Genomic DNA, 15,736 nt, shown 5'->3' on the forward strand with positions numbered 1-15,736 from the left:
ATTCTCTAGTTTCATCTCAGATGCTTCCTTTAATTTTTTTAGGCAGCTTTGTTGAGGCATAATTTATATACCAAAAAACCCCACGCTTATTTAATGGATACAATTTGATGAGTTTGGACATATGCATATACCTTAATCAAAGTAATAGACGTGTGTCACCTACAAAAGTTTCCTGGTGCCTCTTTGTGGTTTATGTGTGTGCCTGTGTGTTATTAACACTTTACATGGAATCCACCTTCTTAACAAAATTTTAAGGGCCTAAGACTTTATTGTTCACTATAGGAGCTATGTTGTATAATGAATCTCTAGAATGAATTCATCTTGTATACTTGAAACTGTAAACCCACTGAAAGATTTGCAAGCAGATAATTCACTATGAATTCCAGTGCACTCAACTGGGTCATGTAGCTTTGTCTAAGAAATAAGCATCTTTTGCTGCTCTTGTACCCACTTTGGTACCTGCACACACACACACATTTAGAAATTATGAATATATGTGGAGGTTTGTACAGTCTAGGGTAGAGGAGTTTGCAGTGTGCTTTCTCCCACTGGATAACAATTCTTTGTTAGTTATCATGATTCCTTTCCCCCTGGATGCTTGTAGTGCTCAATTATTAGGATGAAAAGGAGCTACTTAGAGTCAGCACTTTGAGTTCAATCTGATCCTTGTATGTGGCGTTGCTCCAGCTCTGTGGCCCTTCTGACTCAAGCAGACCAATCTCCTCTCTCTATTGAAAGAAGCTTGTTTTCCCCGCCGCCATTCCTGTGTTCACACTGGTCCCCTCACCAAGGATTTCTTCTCTGTACCACTTATGGTCTAGCCAAATGCTACTGATCTGCCTCAATCAATTTGAGTCTCACCTGTGGGTCAGCCTCCCAGATGCCACTGTTTACATGTACCTGGAGTCTACATTCTTCATGGAAAGAGCATAGATTTTACCACTAGAAGCCCTAAGATCCAGTTGTGACTTCACTATGTACTAGTTGAGTGATCTTGGGAGGTTTACTTAACCTTTGAGAAATCCAATTTTTCACAGAAATGTCACAAGGATTACAAGATAATTTAAGTCCCTTAAATTACCAAACACTACATGTGTTCAACAAGCATTTATTGAGCACCAGCAATGCAACCAACATTAAACTAGACATTGCATATATGCCAGTTCTAAGACTCAATAATTAATAATAGTCTTCCAGGGAATCTAGCAACTAACATTCTGCTTTGTGCTTTTCATGTTTCACCTGTGAATATCTCATTAACTCTTTTGCATTTTTCAAGTTAACTATTTTGTGTTATGAAATAGTTATCAAATTTCTACTGTGAGCCTAGTGAGAATAAAATGGTGAAGAACCCGTCCTCCTACAGTGAGTTGAGTACAAAGATAAACTTTTGAAGGCTCTAAGGAAGGCAGTGATTTGATGTGACTTATATCTTCAAAAAATAGTTTTATCTACTTTCTTTTTTTTATTATTATTTTTTATTAGTTGGAGGCTAATTACTTTACAATATTGTAGTGGTTTTTGTCATACATTGACACGAATCAGCCATGGATATACATGTATTCCCCATCCCGATCCCCCCTCCCACTTCCCTCTCCACCCCATCCCTCTGGGTCTTCCCAGTGCACCAGGTCCGAGCACTTGTCTCATGCATCCAACCTGGGCTGGTGATCTGTTTCACCCTAGATAATATACATGTTTCGATGCTGTTCTCTTGAAACATCCCACCCTCGCCTTCTCCCACAGAGTCCAAAAGTCTGTTCTGCACATCTGTGTCTCTTTTTCTGTTTTGCATATAGGGTTATCATTACCATCTTTCTAAATTCCATATATATGTGTTAGTATACTGTAATGGTCTTTATCTTTCTGGCTTACTTCACTCTGTATAATGGGCTCCAGTTTCATCCATCTCATTAGAACTGATTCAAATGAATTCTTTTTAATGGCTGAGTAATATTCCATGGTGTATATGTACCACAGCTTCCTTATCCATTCGTCTGCTGGTGGGCATCTAGGTTGCTTCCATGTCCTGACTATGATAAACAGTGCTGTGATGAACATTGGGGGTGCATGTGTCTCTTTCAGATCTAGTTTCCTCGGTGTGTATGCCCAGAAGTGGGATTTCTGGGTCATATGGCAGTTCTATTTCCAGTTTTTTAAGAAATCTCCACATTGTTCTCCATAGCGGCTGTACTAGTTTGCATTCTCACCAACAGTGTAAGAGGGTTCCCTTTTCTGCACACCTTCTCCAGCATTTATTGCTTGTAGACTTTTGGATAGCAGCCATCCTGACTGGCGTGTAATGGTACCTCATTGTGGTTTTGATTTGCATTTCTCTGATAATGAGTGATGTTGAGCATCTTTTCATGTGTTTTTTACGGCATAAATCACAGCAGGATCCTCTATGACCCACATCCCAGAATATTAGAAACAAAACCAAAAATAAACAAATGGGACCTAATGAAACTTAAAAGCTTCTGCACAACAAAGGAAACTATAAGCAAGGTGAAAAGACAGCCCTCAGATTGGGAGAAAATAATAGCAAACGAAGCAACAGACAAAGGATTAACCTCAAAAATATACAAGCAACTCCTCCAGCTCAACTCCAGAAAAATAAATGACCCAATCAAAAAATGGGCCAAAGAACTAAACAGACATTTCTCCAAGGAAGTTTTATCTACTTTCGTTGGAACTGTCTTCTCTTTGTTGCCTGGCTAAGTCTTAATGTTCATTGTTTCTCAAATTTGATGTCAGCTGCTCTAAGGATGGGCTTCCTAGGTGGCGCTAGTGATAAAGAACCTCTCAATGCAGGAGACATAAGAGACTGGGGTTCTATCCCTGGATGGGGAAGATCCCCTGGAGAAGGGCATGGCAACCCACTCCAGTGTTCTTGCCTGGAGAGTCCCATTGACAGAGGAGCCTGCTGGGCTACAGTCCATGGGATTGCACAGAGTCAGACATGACTGAGTGACTTAGCTTACAGACACTCCAAGAATACTTTTCTGACGTCCCATCCTGGGTTTGTGCCCTTTCATGTGTCTTTTTTTAAAAATGCAAGTATAGCTGATTAACAATGTTGTGTTAATTTCTACTGTACAGCAAAGTGATTCATTTATATATATATAATATACATTCTTTTAAAAAATATTCTTTTCCATTATAGTTCTCTGTGCTATACAGTAGGACCCTGTTGTTTATCCATTCTAGATATACAAACTTACATCTAACCCTAATCTCCCACTCCACCCCTCCCCCAAACCCCTTCCCCTAGGCCAGCACTAGTCTGTTCTCTAAGTCTCTGATTCTGTTTCATCGATAGGTTCATTTGTGTCATATTTTAGATTCCACATATAAGTGATATCACATGGCATTTGTCTTTCTGATTTACTTCACTTAGTATGACAATTGATAATCTCTAGTTGCACCCATGATGCTTTAAATGTCATTATTTCATTCTTTTTTTTATGGCTGAGTATATTCTATTGTATATATGTATCACATCTTCTTTATCAATTCATCTGTTGATGGACATTTAGGCTGTTTCCCTGTCTTGGCTATTGTAAATAGTGCTGCTATGAACATAGGGGTGCATGTATTTATTAAATTTTGGCTTTTTCTGGAGTTATGTCCAGGAGTGGGATTGCTGGATCACAAGATAAGCCTATTTTTAATTTTCTGAGGAAACTCCATACTGTTTTCTACAGTGGTTGCACCAATGAACATTCCTACTAAAAGTGGAGGAGGGTTCCTTTTTCTTCACACCCTCTCCAGCATTTGTTATCTGTAGCCTTTTTAATGATGACCATTCTGACTAGTGTGAGGTGATATTTCATTGTAGTTTTGATTTGCTATGTGCACTCTTTATGTCTCCATACAGCTCTCAGCACACTGTCTTGTAATTATCTGGTTACCTGTCTAGGTAACCTGTCTAGGTACCTATCAAGGTAGCCCTAGACCATGAGCTCCATGGGCCGACAGAGGTCCTGCGTGTCTTTTAATATTTGTATTTTCAATATCCAGCCGGAGCACAGAGTACATGTTTGGTAAACACTGCTGAAAAAATAGTGACCCTGGCGAGAGCAGTTTCAGGGAAGTAGTGGAGCAAAGTCAGACAACAGCAAGATAAAGCAAGAATGAGGGTCAATGAGATGAGGCACTTCTTTTGAGAACCTTACTTGAGAAGAATATGACTGAGTAAGGCAATAGCTAGAAAAACACACGGGGAGATGGAGGGCATGTTTTGTAAGATGGAAGAGACTTAGACACATTTAAATACAGATGAAGACTGTTTGGAAGGAGATTCAGATATCAGAGTCTGTATTAGTCAATACTAACACTGCAATAACGCTGAGTAACAAGCAAGCCCCAGTCCTGGCCATTCATGGTGAGAACAAACATTTAATTTTCTCACTTGTGTGTCTGCAGGTTGATTCTGTGCTGGTTGCAGGTCTGCATATCTTGGGCTGCTCCATGTGGCTCCCATCCTTGGGCCAGTGAGACAGCCAGGCGTGTTCTTCTCATCATGTTGGCAGAGGCTGAAGAGAGAGGAGCAGAAAGAGGCAAGGCTCTTAAGGTCTTGACTCAGAACAGACACACTGTCACTTCTGCTCACATTCTGCTATGCAAGGTAAGTCAGGTGGCAGTCTCAATGTGGACATCGATCAGGCAGCAAAAAGTGCTCTGCCTACAGAGAACCACTGCAAAGAGGGGAAGAAAGAATTGTGATCTGAGAATAGAGAGGTGTGCATGCCTGGGGGAGGGAGAAAGAGACAGAGAGAGAGAGAGGAAACACAGAACCAGCTGGTGCGTGTAACCTGAGGATGGAAGACGGCAATAGAGTAGCTCAAATAATAAACCATGTAGTCCAGGCTAGACAGAGAAGAATGGAAAGAAGGCGGAGGCTGAGAGGGTGAGTGAGTACAAGGAATGAGAGGGGCTGGTAAGGCTGAGGATGAGATGGGTCCAAGTACCTGAGTCAGAGATGGGGAGATGAGAGGCTAAAGGAAGAGACTGAGGCCTTTGAATGTGAACTTTTTGAAAGTGGTGTAGTCCAAGCCTCTGACCTGACTCAAGCTGTGACTATAAGTAGCTGGAGTGGAAGGGAGGTGAAGGTAGTCAGAGCTAAGGCCATCAAGGCACTGGGAGGCCCAGGGCTTGGATGAGTGGTCCACGCAGATGATGAAATCCTGAGGGTTATGGCAGCACTGGGTTGGAGAACTAAACAGCCTCTTGATGAAAGTGAAAGAGGAGAGTGAAAAAGTTGGCTTAAAACTCAACATTAAGAAAACTAAGATCATGGCTTCTGGTCCCATCACTTCATGGCAAATAGATGGGGAAAAAATGGAAACAGTGACAGACTATTTTTTGGGCTCCAAAGTCACTGCAGATGGTGACTGCAGCCATGAAATTAAAAGATGCTTGCTCCTTGGAAGAAAAGCTATGACAAACCTAGATTGGTCATAAAAAAGCAGAAATATTACTTTACCAACAAAGGTCTGTCTAGTCAAAACTATGGTTTTTTCAGTAGTCATGTTTGGATGTGAGAGTTGGACCATGAAGAATGCTGAGCGCTGAAGAATTCAAGCTTTTAAACTGTGGTGTTGGAGAAGACTCTTGAGGGTCCCTTTGACTGCAAAGAGATCCAACCAGTCAATCCTAAAGGAAAACAGTCCTGAATATTCATTGGAAGGACTGATGCTGAAGCTGAAACTCCAATACTTTGGCCACCTGGTGTGAAGAACTGACTCATTGCAAAAGACCCTGATTCTGGGAAAGATTGAAGGCAGGAGGAGAAGGGGACAACAGAGGATGAGATGGTTGGATGGCATCACTGACGTGATGGACATGAGTTTGAGTAGGCTCCAGGAGTTGGTGATGGACAGGGAAACCTGGCGTGCTGTGGTCCATGGGGTCCCAAAGAGTGGGACACAACCAAGCAACTGAACTGAACTGGGTTGGAGGAGACTGTGAGGCAGGTTGTCTCCAGGGAACCTGGAGAAGATAGAGGTGGAGTGGGGAGGGACACGGACCTCTAGAAGGCAAGGCCTTACATGGAAGCAAAGGCACAATTTGTGAAAGCTGCATCAGGGAGCTTGAAGGATGTCATTCCTGGCTCCTGCCAGAGACATCTATGGGTGGTGGAAGAAAGAGCAATTCCTCATTGAGAAGCCTGCAGGGGAAACAGCATTTGAAGGAGGTTCCAGTAAGCTAGAATGAGAAGAGCCATTCAGCTAAAGAGTCTGAGGGAATGGGAAAGTCTTTACCGAAAAGTTGGTTCTACGGGAAACCATGGCATCTGGCATTGTGGTGGAGGAAGCCCAAGGCAGTGGGAGAGGACAGAGACATCAGAGGAAAGAGCGTGGATGTGAGGCACGGTAGGGTCAGTGGGGGAAAGAAGGTCCTGGGTATTTCTGGAAAGAAGGAATCCAAAGCCAGAGAGTTAGGGGAGTTAGTTCCTGGCACTCTCTCTCATCATGTGGGGAAAACAACAGGTGTCCTCGAGGATGAGGCAGCCCTAACCCACTAGAAAAGTACCAGGTGCTTGAGAGACACTTAATAGAGTGAATACGGGTCCAGAGAAAATACTGGATCCATGAGACACCTTCTCCTCTTTGGGAAGGGCGAGGGCTTGAACCTTGTCCCGAACAGGGAAAAGTCAGCAGCCTGCTGAGCTGCGGGAGCCTGACCCCTGTAGCTCCCAAACCTGGGAATTTCCTGTCCAGAAATTTCAAAACCTTTGATTATGGGTTTTGATTTCTCATTCACTTTATGGGGTTTACCTTAGCAATTAAATTACATGTGTTATTTACCAGGTCATCTTCTCCAGTTGAGATGATAATGAGCTTCTGTGTTCTGCCAGATATGTATCAGCCTCTCTATGAAAAAGAGCTTAATGAAACACTCAGGACAGGTAATCACGTTAATAAGGGGGAGCCCCTGGGGAGGATTTAAGATGTCTAACAATAGAGTGGAGGGTAACGGGACTTCATGGTAAACAGTACTGACTGTCACAGACCCAGTGGCCCTGGAGGAGAGCCTGGGCCAGCTGGGAAGACTGGGTGCTTCTTCCCTTGGCAGATCACAGAGACAGGAGGCTGGTGCAACAATGTGGGCAACAGGTCTTGACAGAATGAAGGCCAATGACAACTTCTACTGCTGCTGAAATTTGTCAAATGCCTACTGTGTATAAGGTATTGTGCCAGGGGCTCTAAAAGCATTATGCCAAGTCAGACTTGCTGAAAGCTTCTATGTACTACACTAAGCGGTATTTTCCTGACAAAGCAACTGAAGCCCAAGGGATGCAGTAACTTGCCTGAGGTTATATGGCAGAGAAGTAGCAAAGCTGAGAGAAAAACATATATGTATTAATGCATATATGTCGAATCTAGAAAACTGGTACAGATGAACCTATATCTAGGGCAGGAATAGAGATGCAGACACAGAGACTAGACTTGTGGACAAGGGGTGGGGGAGGAGGGGCTGGATGAACGGGGAGAGCAGCACTGACATGTATATATACTCAGTGCAGTTCAGTCGCTCAGTCTTGTCCGACTCTTTGTGATCCCATGGACCGCAGCACGCCAGGCTTCCCTGTCCATCACCAGTTCCCAGAGCTTGCTCAAACTCATGTCCATTGAGTCAGTGATGCCATCCAACCATCTCATCCTCTGTCGTCCCCTTCTCCTCCTGCATTCAATCTTTCCCAGAATCAGGGTCTTTTCCAAAGAGTCGGTTCTTTGCAGCAGGTGGCCAAAGTATTGGAGTTTCAGCTTCAGCATCAGTCCTTCCAATGAATATTCATTTCCCTTAGGATTGACTGGTTGGATCTCCTTGCAGTCCAAGGGAGTCTCAAGAGTCATATACTACCATGTGTAAAATAGATAACTAGTGGGGTGTAGCTGCTATATAGCACAGGGAACTCAATTTGGTGCTTTATGACGGTCTAGGTAAAAGGGATGGGGGTGGGGGGAGATGCAGGAGGGAGAGGATATATGTATCCATTCAGCTGATTCACTTCATTGCACAGCAGACAATAACACAATATTATAAAGCAACTATACCCTAATTTAAAAAAGAAAAGAAAAGAAAAAGTAATAAAGCTGAAAGTTGAATTCTGGTTGAGAGTTCGCACTGTGGCAGGAGAGCAATGTAAAGCAGAGAGGTTCTGGTTCCGACAGTGCCTGCTCCCACGTCTGTGTGGCTGCCACAAAAATGGCTTTGACCAAAGGTGGCAAATATGTGACACATCTACTACTGCCTGTCACTCCCTCCGGTTCTCCCCACGCCAGACATCTCTAATTTATCATGATACTCTCTCCCACGGAGCACAGATGTGGCCTTGTAATCCTTCTCACCACAGCACTCCAGGCAGTGACTAAGTCAATCAGAACTGACAGGTGAGATGAAATGTCTTTGCCATCCCTGGTACAGATGATGCTCCATGAAAACACAAGGGACCAAGCACTGGGGCCTGGAGTTCGAGGGACCCAGCTTTGAATCCTGGTTCTCCCTCTTTGAACAGTCCCAGAGCCCATCTTGCCATCTGTGACATCCGAGGGCTGTGGGGATCAAACACCATCAGAGGAAGCACAGAGACTGCAGAAGAGTAAGCCCCAGGGAGGAGTCATTTCCTTTTTCTGTAAACAGCGACCAATGCATTCAGACTTGGATCGGAGGCAAGAGTGTGTTTTTAGAGCCACAGAAAGCTCCCTGGAGGACACAGGCAGTGAGAGAATAGCCTGGACCCCAGGGAAGGCAAGGAGAGTGGCCAGGGTCCCGGGGTGAGGACCTATAGTGATGAGAGTGACTGAGGGGCTCAAGAGCAGTCTCTCCAGGTTTGCAGAAAGGCTGCCAGGGAGCAGAGAGGCAAGGAAGCTACCAACCGAGGACCGACTCGGACCTCATTCTCTTCTGATTTCTTTCCACTGGTCCCAGAGTGCAGGGGGCCTTGACGCAGTCCATGCAGTTCAGCTCCAGGGCACACCACAGATGGAGAAGGCTTTTAAGCTCTTCCCTTCTCCAGGAGATCTTCCCAACCTAGGGATCACACCCAGGTCTCTGGCATTGCAGGCGGATTCTTTACCAGCTGAGCCAGAAGCGAAGCCCAAGAATACTGGAGTGGGTAGCCTATCCCTTCTCCAGTGGATCTTCCTGACCCAGGAATTGAACCAGTGTCTCCTGCATTGCAGATGGATTCTTTGCCAACTGAGCTATCAGGGAAGCCAGAAAGCAGGCTAGGAAGGGTAAAGTCTGACATCTCCAACGTGGAGACTTTTTTTTTTTCTTTAAAGATGTTTTATGTGGACCATTTTTAAAGTCTTTATTGAATTTGTTACAATATTGCCTCTGTTGTTTATGTTCTGTTTTTTTGGCCATGAGGCATGTGGGATCTTAGCTTTCTGACCAGGGATGGAACCCTCATCCCCTGCATTGGAAGCATAGTCTTACCCACCGGACCACTAGGGAAATCCCTGGAGATGGTTTTAAATTGAGAACTTGATCACTGCTCTGTGGGTCCTGCATTTCCTGGCTTAAATTTAGCCCATCTATTACCCCGTGGCTAGCAGAGAACCAGTCAAAGGAGATGGAGGCCAAAGTAGCAGTAAAGACCACCTGCTGTTGAAAGAGCAGGCCCCAGAAAACAGAGCCCTGTAGGCCTGGAGGGCCAGCCAGTCCGGCAGGTGGATGTCTGGGGACTGGGGGACAAGCGGCAGGGCACAGAGGGTCCACGTGGACGCTCACAGATGGTCCATCCAGCTGGTTAGGCAGCTGTGAGGATGCTCAGGCTGGTGTGAGACCTCAGCAGACAAACTCAGCTCAACATTAACTGAGTTGTTTTCTCTATTTCTGGCCCCATGGTAGGCACTGGGAAAACTAAAGATGGGTAAAATAATCCTTCCTAGTAATTCCAGAATAATGGGAAGTGTGGTTAGATAGAGGGGCACAGTGTGCTCTGGGAGCCCCACTGGGGACCTGCTGGAGGGAAGGATGCCTGGGGACAGAAAAGCATTCCAACAGAGGGAAGTGTATGAGCAAACACCTGTGGATGTGAAAGCCTGCGGTGTGGTTGGGCACCGCTGCAGAGTAAAGTGGGAGAAGGGGAGGCGAGAGAGGTGTGGCTGAGGACTGCAGGAGGCAGGAGAGGCTGTACGGCATGCTGGGAGCAGACATGGAGGACCATGCTCCCTCGGGGCCTATGGGCAGCCCTTGAAGGGCTTAGTAGAGGGTCAAGGTGGTTACGTCTGCCATGGGATGGCTCTCTCTGGACCCTGAGCCAAAGTTGGATCTAGGGGTAAGTTAGGAGGCAGAGAGAGCAGTGAAGACGGAGTTACAACGGTCCAGATGGGAGGGGCCCAGGGCCTGAGCTAGACATGGGTGCTAATGAGAACTGGTCCTGCAGACTCCATCACAGTTCAGCTACCGGCCCTGCGCCAATCATACCTGGCGTGGTGCTGGGAACCCTCCCCAAAGGACTGAAAATATTGCTGCTGCTGCCTCCTCATTGCAGGTGGCTTCCCCAGCTGTCTGAGTAAGCAGTAAGTTCCCCTAAACCATCCTTAGGATTGTCATAGTCTCCAACAAATTATATTGCCTATACATAATTATGGGATTATTTATGAGGCTAAGGGAAACCTGGGCAGTTCTCAGGTTCCCAGCCTGAGTGGAAAAGAGGGAAGCCAGTGCCCTCTCCTAGAGGATGGAGGGCCTGATGGATGCTGCTGGGAGCTAGGCAGGGTGGGGAAAGATGAGGAAGGATCCCATCCCCTAGCTGGAGAAGATATTCCCCAGGAGAGTCACAAGAGAGAAAGGGATGCCTGTGAAAGTAGACAGGTTTACTCCATAATTCCCATTGAGTCAGTTGCCATCACTAAAAAACATAAATCCCATGTAAAGAGCCCTTCCTATGGGTCAAACATTCTTTCTCAGGAAATTCCCACATACAGGATCACATCTAATTTTCACAAAACTTTTAAAAATAAATTATTGTATCCATTTTATAGTTAAGGAAACTGTGACTCATTCAAAGCCACAGAGCTAGGCAGAAGCACACAACTTGTGGGGCGCTTCATGGGTGTGGTCATCTCAGTGCAGACCCCTGTAGCAAATGTGTGATAGAACTCGGGGAGGGAGAATCAGACAGGAAAGCTGGTCGCTTGGCTCTGTGGGAAGGTCAGGACACGGGCAAGGGAGCTCTGCTCCTGGAACCCAAGCAGACCAGGGACTCAGGCGGGCCTGGGAGACTGGTGCAGTGTCTCCTTTCTCTCCTAGCTCTTTGCAGAGGAGAAGGGGCTACACCCAAAACAGGAACATGTCATACAACAAAGAGGGGTAGGTATGTCTTTGGCCTCATCATTCTCCTCACTTTTCTTTCTTCTTTCTCTGCTACCGCTCACCTCTCCCTACATTTCCCTCCCCCATTCTCCCCTTGTCTCCTTCCCTGGGACTTCAGAGTCAAGTCAACACCCAACTACTCTCTCGAAAGCCCTGATAATTAAACCCACTTGTCCAGCAGCCCTCTGTCCACACTCTGGGCATCTGGACCTCTCCCCGTAGCCCCCAGCTCTCCCCATTCCTACCCCCCATCAAGGCTTCCACATCCCCAGAGACTCTCGGCTTCAAAGTTAGGAAGCAATGAAATAAAACAACTCACAGTAAATTGGGTACAACAGACAACTCTCCTTTAAGCCCTCAGGGGTGTCTGTTCATTAAGCCAAATGGATGACTAACTGGGGAGATTTCTCTTGATAACTATTACTGAGAAGTCTGCTCTGTGCTGGGGGATGGAGCAAGGGACGCAGGGGAGACAGGGGATTTCACTGCTTAGTCAAGAAGTAAGACAATAACACAAATAATCATGCCGTGGATGTCACAAAAAGGTGTGTGAGTTTACTAAAACTGGGGAGGGGCATTATGTCTGGGTAGGGTGAGGGAGACGAGGAAAGGCCTCTGGAGCATAGCTATCTGCGCTAGGCTTTGCAAGACCAGTGGGAATCAGACGTATAGATGGTGGTGGGGCGGTGTGTGTGTGTAGGGGTGGGGGTTGTCAATCATTTCAGACAAAGACAGCACTGCAGACACAGCCCTGGAGATGGGCCTGGAACATGACTCAGTGGGCAATTCCAGTGTGAGAAAGAGGCTTCTGCTTGAACGTAGGCAGAGAAAGGGATCTCTTTAAGTCCCATCCCCTGGCTTATTACTGCAGTGGAAGGACCCAAGATCAGGGATCCCTCTTCCTCTCTCTTCCCATGACGCCCCAGCCAGTCAGCTCCTGTCCTCACTGCAGGGAGGGGCCAGGGGTTGTTTTGTCTCTCTCCAGTCTTTTTTTTTTTTTTTTTTTTTAATATTTTTTCATTTATTTGGCTGCTCCAGGTCTTACTTGTGGCATGTGGGATCTAGTTCCCTGACCAGGGATCAAACAAAGGCCCCCTGCATTGGGAGTGCGGGGTCTAAGAAACTGGACCCCCAGGGAACTTCCCTCTCTCCAGTCTTGTCTAAGGGCTGGCCTTGAATCACCTCTCATCAACTCAGCTCCCAAATGACTCCAAGTCTGTGGCAACCTCACCTGCTATCAGACCTGCTGGAGCCCAGATGATAGACCTGGGGGCCCTCTATGGAGCCTTAGAGCTGCACCCTAATCTTTCCCAATGGCCCCTTTCCCTCTCCCCATCAAGCTGACCCTCCCCATATCTTTGATTTCTATTCAGTTCAGTCACTCATTCATGACCAACTCTTTGCGACCCCCTGGACTGTAGCACGCCAGGCTTCCCTGTCCATCACCAACTCCCACAGCCTACTCAAACTCATGTCCATCGAGTCGGTGATGCCATCCAACCATCTCATCCTCTGTCATCCCCTTCTCCTCCTGCCTTCAATCTTTCCCAGCATCAGGGTCTTTTCCAATGAGTCAGCTCTTCACATCAGGTGGCCAAAGTATTGGAGTTTCAGCTTCAGCATCAGTCCTTCCAGTGAATATTCAGGACTGATTTCCTTGAGGATTGACTGGTTTTATCTCCTTGCAGTCCAAGGGACTCTCAAGAGTCCTCTTCAACACCACAGTTCAAAAGCATCAGTTCTTCAGTGCTCAGCTTTCTTTAAGGTCCAACTTTCACATCCATACATGACTACTAGAAAAACCATAGCTTTGACTAGATGAACCTTTGTTGGTAAAGTAATGTCTCTGCTTTTTAATATGCTGTCTAGATTTGTCATAGCTTTTCTTCCAAGGAGCAAGCATCTTTTAATTTCATGGCTGCAGTCACCATGTACAGTGACTTTGGAGCCCCAAAAAATAGTCTGTCACTGTTTCCATTGTTTCCCCATCTATTTGCCACGAAGTAATGGGACTGGATGCCATGATCTTAGTTTTCTGAATGTTGAGTTTTAAACCAACTTTTTCACTCTCCTCTTTCACTTTCATCAAGAGGCTCTTTAGTTCTTCTTCACTTTCTGCCATAAGGGTGGTGTCATCTGCATATCTGAGGTAATTGATATTTCTCCCAGCAATCTTGATTCCAGCTTGTGCTTCATCCAGCCTGGCATTTTGCCTGATGTACTCTGCATATAAGTTTCTATAACTGCAATTATAGTCCTCTCTCAGAGGAAGGACTTACTCCTCTGTAAACTTACTCCCTCTGTAAGTTTACCCACTTACTCTTTAGTTGCTGTGTCTGACTCTATGCAATCCTAGGGACTGTAGCCTGCCGGGGTCCTCTGTCCGTGAAATTTCCCAGGCAGGAATACTGGAATGGTTTGCCATCTCCTGTTCCAAATTATCATGCTCTACATGCCCAATAATGACATGTAGAGAACTGAATCAGTCCAATCAACTTTGCTCAAAGTTTTGCTTCATTGCAGCATGAAAACTGATGCATACACACTGAGTACTTAACCTACTCAGGCCTTGGCTCACATGTCTATGAAGTGAGCGGGGGTGGACTAAACAGTATTTCCTCATCTGGCTGGTGCTTGGAACTGCTGGTTGGCTTTTTAGAAATACTGAATTCTGATCTGGTAGGTCTGACATTGGGCTCCCATACCTGTATTTCTCTCAGTTTCCCGGCATTTCTATTGCATCTAACCCAAGGACTGATGTTTGGGAAACTCTGGGATAGCTCATCTCTGTGACTCTTCCTGACACTCATTGATTCATTCTCTGCAAAGGGGACACCAGCAGAGATGAGACTGGAGAGAGGCAAGGGACAGATGTGGCAGATTGAATCCATTTTAACAAGATTAGAATTTATCTCAAAGGCAAGGGAAAGACTCTGCAGGGTTTTCAGCAGGGGTGACATGATCAAATTTATGTTTTAGAAACAGCCTTCTCATGCAGCGTGGAAGACAGGCTGGAGGTGGGGGACCTGAGAAAAGGCTTTGGTAATAACTGTCTGAGATGCTGCTGCTGAGCTGGATTGCACTGGTGGCGGCGAGGGTGCATCCAGAAAGTAGAGAGGGCAGAACTGGGTTGTCTCTTGTTTCCTTTGGATCTGGGATGCGGTGGGTCATCGCTGTTCGGCTCTGCGGCCTCCTTCCAAAACTGGAGAGCCCCTCACTGTGTGGTTCTCCGTCAGCTCAACAAGAGACAAATGCCCCAGATTTTGACTGGGTGCTGATGACTCAGAGAGGCAGAGACCACAGAGCATCCACTCCAGAGTCAGCACAAGCAGCCACAACTTTCAGTTTCCAGAAGAAGCAGGACAGAGTGTCAGAGGGAGGCCAGAGTCAGATGCCGTCTGGTGCCCTGGGTTTACCTGCAACAAGTGAATTCTTCCTGGACCACTAGGTGGACTTGATTTTAGTTGCAGATCTAACATCATCTGGCTGTTTTGTTGCTGCCTGTTTTATAAGACTGATGTTCTCATCTCCCTCATGACTCTGTGGGTCTTACAATATTTTCAGTGACTTCCTTTCCTGCTTAAACTGCCCAAGTTGTTTGTTTCTTGCATCCACGTTCCCCGATTGATACCCTGACTGCGTCGGAAGCAGCAATGGCATGAGCAGGTGGCAGGGTCCTCAGACAAGGCAAACGTGTAAAGGAGCAGGGCGTGAAAAGAAACCCTGAATGCTGCTGGTTGGCTTACAGACTGAAAATACCTCTGCTTCTCATTTGTTCCTCCTCGATAAGGAAAGCTCAAATTGAGCTTTTCTTCACTATTAGAACTTTCTCTGAACTGTACCACTTCATTCAAAACCTGAATGCTTGATTATGAGTTTGGGATCAACATATATATACTACTGTATATAAAACAGTAACCAACCAGGACCTACTGTACGGCACCCTGGACTATACTAAATATCTTATAATAAGCTATCATGGAAGAGAAGGTAAAAATAGAATACATACATACATATATATATGTACACACACACACACATAATTGAATCACCTTAGTGTTCATCTGAAACTAACACAACATTGTAAATCAATTATATTTGATAGGAATTAAACAAACAAACAAAGCTGAGTGCTTGAATGTGCAGACTGTCAGAAACCTATCACCCTGGTTTGTTCCTATGTTCTAGAAAGGGGAGCGCCTTAACCTTTCCAGCGCTCACCCCAAATCATGATATTTTTGACACAGAGCTTCTGGAAGGTAGATGAATCACAGAAAGGGCTGAAGAAATCTAAGGCAGTACTGACTGAACTTCCCTAAATACAACTTCCCAAGTTAAATATAAATTGATCGCTTTCTAAATTCAGTCACTTTTCCACCTGTTTAATATCTGGTAATTTCCAAGA

Source organism: Odocoileus virginianus, chromosome 10 (genome assembly GCF_023699985.2).
Source record: "Odocoileus virginianus isolate 20LAN1187 ecotype Illinois chromosome 10, Ovbor_1.2, whole genome shotgun sequence".
In the NCBI taxonomy this organism is placed as follows: Eukaryota; Metazoa; Chordata; class Mammalia; order Artiodactyla; family Cervidae; genus Odocoileus; species Odocoileus virginianus.